Below are 7314 nucleotides of genomic sequence, written 5' to 3'. Positions count from 1 at the left end.
ATACAAAATATACAATTCTACACTACAAAGGAAATGAACATGTTTTTGGTTTTTCAAATTTTCAAATATTTATGGTTTTTGTTTTTATGAAAATAAAAGAACATATTTTTGTGTTTTTCGAAAATTTTCAATTTTTACCATTTTTTTATTTTAAATGTTAAGTTAAAATTTCTCATCCCCACACTAGTATGGGCATTGTCCTCAATGGCCAATACGATAGGAAATTATGCAAACTAAATGAGAATGCATGATTTTTACACTAATATGCAAACTCTATGACATATATACAAGTGATGCATTCTAATCTATTCTATATGATGCATGATTTTATTTGTTGGAGAGCTAATTTGGATTAACTCCCATTCCTTGTATTTGAACTTCCCCAAACCAATCAAGACACTACTTATAGTGTCAAAATAGGGAAGTTCATGCACAAGTCAAAGATGCAATGCATAAAACTAATTGTCATTTTGGATTGTACAAGTGGGAACAATAAATGACACACCTCAATGGAACCGAGGTGGGAGTCCTTTAAGTGTTGCTAGGACTCAAAACTAATGATCAAGATTAAAATTTTAAAACAAGAGATATAAACAAAGCTAAAGGAGGTGTAGGAAACTCACAATGGAATACCCCGCATATGTAGCATCCTCCAAATAGCTTATCAACCCTCAATTGTCGCTCATTGCGACATCCTCATCACCGGCATCATTGCCGTCATCATCATCATCATCATCATCATCATCATCATCACTTTCATCAATTTCTTCTTCATCTTCTTCATCATCCACCTCCATTGACCCGGAGGCTTCACCACTTTCATCTTCATCATTTGAACCTCGCTCTTCTTCTTCTTCTTCTTCTTCTTCTTCTTCTTCTTCTTCTTCTTCTTCTTCTTCTTCTTCTTCTTCTTCTTCTTCTTCTTCTTCTTCTTCTTCTTCTTCTTCTTCTTCTTCTTCTTCTTCTTCTTCTTCTTCTTCTTGGCATGAATCACTACCTTCCCCGTCTTCAACAACAACAATCTCCTTTCCACTAGCCACCCGACTATCCATTTCGGCATCTTTAGAAGCACTTGGGAAGAATACCTCCTTATCCGCCCAACTAGGAAAAGGACATGAAGGATCAAGGAGTCCTTGCCTAGCTAGATGTAGTAGGGGTGGATATTGGGCACGGTAAGCATTCACCCGATCTTCATGAGCTTTTTTATGCATTTGTTGCATTAGTTGAGTCAAATAGTCGTTGCCTACCATGACATTAGAGCCACTTTGTTTGAATTCTTGGTAGGCAAATGGATATGGTGGAGTCACAATGGAGGAGGAGGAGGGCTTGGTATTTGGTTCCCTATGTTGCTTGATGATCACTTTGGCTTCCTCGGAGACGGGTAAAAGGTAGTCGGGTCTACGGACGGAGAGACGACAAATCTTGCTTGGCAAGACAAAGGACTTAGCTTCTTTGATGATCCACTTATACTTGTTGTCAAGATTGTCATTCTTGACCCAATGGAATTTGTTGATCATAGTGCTCATATAAAGGAGGTTGCTCCCTTTAACCGGTTTGTAGGTTTTATCTTTATTGAAATTTGGGTTAAAGTGCTTAGCTAACCATGTTACTAAGCCTCCGTTTACAATGAACGCCACTCCATCTTTCCCATTATCAATCTCAAGCCACCAATCAAGCAATAGTTGAAGAATGTTGTACTTTTTGGTGAACTTTCCATTGATATTCATGGTGGACTCGAGGTAGACAAAATCAAGATCGGTAAAGTGATTGGTGCCTTTTGTAGCAATCAAGGTATTACCCACAAACTTGTGCCATACTCTTATTCCCGGATGGTGAACATATAAAGCATGACACTCCCGGAAAGAGTCAAATTTTCGCCCGGTAATCGCTTTCCAAAGGGGTGCGGCATCATATTTTAAAGGCTTCTTCTCAAATTCATGATATTGTCAAAGACCAAATACTTTACCAAACTCACTCAAAGCCATTCTTCTACTCTTGTTCTCAAGACGGAATTCAACATAATGTCGAGTCTCTATCTTATACACCTTCAAAGAGCTTATGAACTTCATGGTCAATGAAGGGTAAGTCAATTCTTCCATTTCAAAGAGGGTTAACAACCTCATGGACTCGAAAAATGCTCTAGTTCTCTCAAGCACACCCAATTTTTATAAGGCATCTTGACATATAAACTTGGTGGCCACAATAGTCTTTTTTAGAAAGGGATAAAAATGCATTCCTATGAGCATCGGTTAAGAAAGTTACCTCTGGAAAATTTGACAATTGTTCTATAACCGGAGTAGGTGTAGTAGCTTCCTCAATAGGAGTTGCGGTTTCTTGGATTTCCACCCTTGGTTGGACCACTACCAAAGCCTTAGATGCAAGAAGAGCTCGTTGTCTCTTTGATAAATTTGGGGTTTTGGGTGCCTTGTTTCCGCCTTTTGTTCTTGCCATTATGTTCTCCTTCTTAAATTTGTATCAACAAACCAAGATTGTGCTTGAATGCTCCTTGTTTCCTCAAACTTCAATAAATTCCTCAATCAATTTTAGGATTTTCGAATTTGTACCCAAACCCTAGAAAATTGATTCAATTTATGAAGAATTTGATGTTTAGATGGTCTTTTGTTGATAAAGGAGTGATTTAATCTTATTTTGAGCAAGTTTTGTTTGGATGGTGGTGAATTTTGTTGAGAAATTGGTGTTTTTGAATGAGGGGATTGAGGGTTTTGAGGAAGAAAAGGTGTGTGTTTGTGTTTGTGAAAGATAGAAATGAATTGGAAAGAGGAAGATTGTCCCGTGTTATGCTTAAGTAGCAGCTAGGGACGGGCGGATCAGACACGGGATGCTCGGATCAGCTTACAGGATTTCATGAAATTGCAAACCCGTGCCAGGACGCGCGGATCAGTCTCAGCTCGAGCGGATTCCTTCTGGGGATGCTCGGATTCTCCTGGGAACGTGCATATTTCTTTACAGGATAATTTCATAAACTTGAAGCATGCCAGGACGCGCGGACTGCTGCCAAGATGAGCGTCTCAAAGTTGGGAACGAGCGTACTGAGGATGATTTGTGCGGTTTTTCTTACATGATAATTCCTTCACTTCAAACTTTCCCAGGACCCGCGTCCTAAAGTCAGGACGCTCGGATTACCTCTGGGGACACCTGAATCATCTTAAGCTTCCACGAGCTCAGGTCTGCCCGTGGGGATTCCTTTTTCCATATCATTCTTTCTTCTTTTCCTTTGTTCAATGTTGTGGGTGCGCTAAAAGGCTCGGTTAGCCTAGGCATTTGCCATCCCCACACTATATCAAACACTACACATTAAAACACGTTAAAATACCTCCCTCACTTGCTGTCATGTAAAAAATCTTGATCAAAGCACAAAAATGCAAATCCAAAAATGACAAAGATGCAATAAAGGAAATAAAATGCTAGTTAGAGGGGTTAGAATATTTACAAATGGTGGTTTAGGGAGGACTCCACCAAACTCTCATTCTTGGATGAGATGTCAAAGGGGGCAAAGCCAAGGTGTTGTTGATGTTGCTCAACACCTTGTAGAAGTAGTCGAAGGCTTGCTTATTTTCATTATAAAGATCTTGAATAGATCTTTGTGCATTGTGTTCTTCATGGTGGTGACCCGAGCCAAGATGATGACAAGGATCAACAAAGCCTTGGTCTAAGGTCATAGCATTTCCAATATAAGGATTGACTAATCCTTCAAATTTATCATCCCATAGACCGCAAACTTTACTAGCTTGTTCCCCAATGATGTCATGAGTTGACAAGAGCAACTCTTCTTTCTTGTTGTCATGGCCAATGAGGCCTTCTTCATTACTTGTCATGATGGGTGAGCTATTCAAGCTCTCATTGTTGTTGAAAATTCCTTGCTCTCCGAATAGAGCTACTTGAAGGTCATCCACTTCCTTCTTCCATATGGGTGGTGTTGCTTTACCCATAGCCTGATCTTTGCATAGAGATGCTAACTTCTTTCAATCACTTTCTCGGCTATAATGATTGATCATGAAGCATAGCTCATGTTGTCGGGGAGCTCTCATTGTTTTGTCAAGATTGAAAGTGATTGTCTCATCCCCCACTTCAAGTGCGAGCTCTCCATGTTTCACATCAATTACCGCTCCCGCGGTATGCAAAAAAGGTCTTCCTAAAATGATAGGAATGTTGGAATCCTCCCCCATGTCTACAATGACAAAGTCTACCGGGATGAAGAATTTGCCAATTCTCACGGGCACATCCTCCCATACTCCTAAAGGTATCTTTGTTGATCGATCCGCCATTTGAAGAGTAATGTTGGTGGATTTGAGCTCTCCTATTCCTAGCCTTTTACACACCGAGTATGGCATGACACTTACACTTGCTCCAAGATCACATAATGCTTTGTTGATTGTAGTGTCGCCAATGGTGCATGGAATAGAAAAACTTCCCGGATATTTATGAGTTTTGGAGGGGAACTTCCTTGAAGAATAGCACTACTCACTTTGGTAAAGGCAATAGGCTCTAGCTTTCGGATGGATTTCTTCTTGTTAAGAATATCTTTCATGTACTTTGCATAGGCTGGAACATGATTGATCAATTCCGTGAATGGGATTGAGACTTCTAAGTTCTTCATAATTTCCATGAACTTTCCAAGTTGCTCATCAAACTTACGCTTATCTTGACGACTTGGGAATGGAAGTCTAATCACAATAGGCTCTTTTTCCTTAGCATTCTCTTCATTCTTCTTCTTTGAAACTTCATTGGTAGAAGGATCTACCTCCTTAGAGTTCTCCATAACTCTTTGCTTGTTACTAGCATCCACAATATCTTCATCAATTGGCCTCTTTAGCCCTTCATATCTTGTACCACTCCTCAAATGTATGGCACTAACCGTCTCATGTCTTGGGGGATTACTTTGAGGTGGTAATTGCCCTTTTTGTCTTTGAGAGCTAGAAGATGCTAATTGAGTCATTTGAGTGTCTAACATTTTGGTGTGCGCAAGTATGTTGTTGATGGTGATTTCCTTAACTTGACTATCTTTTTGCATTTGGGTGAAGAATTCTTGTTGGTTCTTTTGCATTTGGAGGACCGCTTTTTGAACATCAAAGGTTTGGTCATTGGATTGATTGTAGGAAGGTTGATTTTGATAACCTTGGCTTTGGTTGAAAAAGGGTCTTTGAGCTTGATTTCTCATTGGAGGTGGGGTGTATTTTGGTTGAAGGTTTTGGACATTTTGGCTCTTGTATGAAAGATTTGGATGAAATTTGGTATTCTTGTTATAGTAGTTGGAATAAGGGATACCACTCTTATATGCTTGGAAATCATTCACTAGTTCATTTGTTCCCCTACATTCACTTTGCTTATGTCCCAAAGTTCCACAACTTTCACATACTCCACTTGGAATTGAGGATGATGCCACCATAGTATTGACATGTTGTTTGGGTGATTTGGAAGCTTCATCAAGCTTAGCCATGGCCTTCTCAAACTTCAAATTGATGGTGTCGATATGAGCACTTAGTTGAGCACCCAATTATGTGATGGAATCTACCTCATGCCTTTCTCCTCTAGTGGCCTTTCGAGGCCTACTATATTGGGAATTGTGAACCGCCATCTCTTCGATTTTGGCCCATGTTTAATTGTCATCAACTTCGGTAAACATCCCATTGGATCCCATATTGAGAATGTTGCGGGAATCTTCATATAAACCGTTCCAAAATTGTTGCACAAGGAACCACTCACTAAGCCCATGGTGTGGACAAGAACGACAAGTGTCCTTAAATCTCTCCTATGCTTCACACAATGATTCTTCATCCCTTTGCTTGAACCCGGTGATTTGGGCTCTCAACATATTGGTCTTCTCCGGAGGATATAATTTCTTGTAGAAGGCAAGTGCTAACTTCTTCCATGAATCAATACCAAGGGTAGCCTTGTCTAGGCTCTTCAACAATTGCTTTGCGGTATCGATCAAAGAAAAAGGAAACAATACCCATCGGACTTGGTCTTGAGTAACTCCGGTTTGAGAAAGTTTGAAGTACATCTTTACTCAGAAGGAGTTAGATATGCGATAGAGGAAAATTCAGTACTCCCCTCCCATCGGATTTTTAAGAACACAAACTTTTGCCCAGGCAACCCTAGGAGCTTTAAAAAATTCAGTACTCCCCTCCCAAAGATAATTCCTGCATATAGCATCAACTCTGTCCATCACTCCTTTAGGCAACACAAACATAGCTGCCCAGTAAGTATGCAATGTGGACAGTACAGAAGTGACTAAGACAAGTCTGCCAGCATATATAAGAGAGCTTTTTTGCTCCTAAGGTCCTTATCCTTTCAACAATTTTATCAATGAGCACAGCACAATCATTCTTCTTCAATCTTCCTGCTGTGATAGGAACACCAAGATATTTAAATGGTAGCTTGCCTTCCATAAACCCAGATACACTTAGAATTTCTTCCTTAAGTCTACTGCCTACCCCATTAAAATAAGCATTAGATTTTTGAGCATTCATTTTTAATCCTAAAGCAGCTAAAAACGAAGAATAAGCTCTGAGCAAAACCATGATAGAAGCTGCATCACCCTTACAAAACAAGAGTAAATCATCAGCAAACATTAAATGAGTAAGTTTGATTTGTTTGCACAAAGGGTGATAGTTGAACTTCATTTTTTCAGTGGCACATAAAATGATCCTACTTAGATACTCCATACAAAGAGTAAATAAGAGAGGAGACATGGGGTCCCCTTGCCTGAGTCCTCTTTTACTAGAGAAGAACCCAAAAGTTTCACCACTCACTGCAAGAGAAAAAGAGGCACTCCTAACACACTCCAACATGAGCTTGCTGAAAATTGGAGGAAAATGAAAGGCATCCAAGATCTCCTCGATGAACTGCCAGCTAACCGAGTCATAAGCTTTCATAAGATCCATCTTGAACATACACCTTGGGGTACAAGCTTGTCTATTGTAGAGCCTGACAAGATCTTGACACACCAAGATATTTTCATTAATGCTTTTGCCTTTTATAAGCTCCCCTTGATTCAAGCTAATAATATCAGGCAAGACTCCTGCCAACCTTGTGCACAAAATCTTAGAAATACACTTATACAGAACATTATAACAAGCAATTGGTCTGAACTGTGTAACATGAGTAAGCATGAAGCACTTAGGTATGAGAGTCAGAATAGTAGTATTCACTTGCTTCAGCAACTTGCATGTCTTAAAGAAATCCAACACTGCCTCACACACTTCATCCCCTATGATACTCCAAGAATCCTTATAGAAGGCACTAGAAAACCCATCAGGTCCAGGAGCTTTATGCTCAGGGATAGAGAAAATT

General features: G+C 39.7%; 1 non-coding gene across 1 annotated transcript; it reads left to right on the top strand.

The window, feature by feature from the left end:
- The first annotated feature begins 5726 nt into the window (after nt 1–5726).
- On the top strand, nt 5727–5833 carry LOC141609825 (small nucleolar RNA R71). Its single transcript, XR_012527734.1, has one exon. It is a non-coding gene; the product is annotated as a small nucleolar RNA R71 (small nucleolar RNA).
- The last annotated feature ends 1481 nt before the right edge of the window (nt 5834–7314 follow it).

This window comes from Silene latifolia, chromosome 10, assembly GCF_048544455.1.
Source record: "Silene latifolia isolate original U9 population chromosome 10, ASM4854445v1, whole genome shotgun sequence".
Classification (NCBI taxonomy): Eukaryota; Viridiplantae; Streptophyta; class Magnoliopsida; order Caryophyllales; family Caryophyllaceae; genus Silene; species Silene latifolia.
This window is presented reverse-complemented; position numbering and strand designations above follow the sequence as displayed.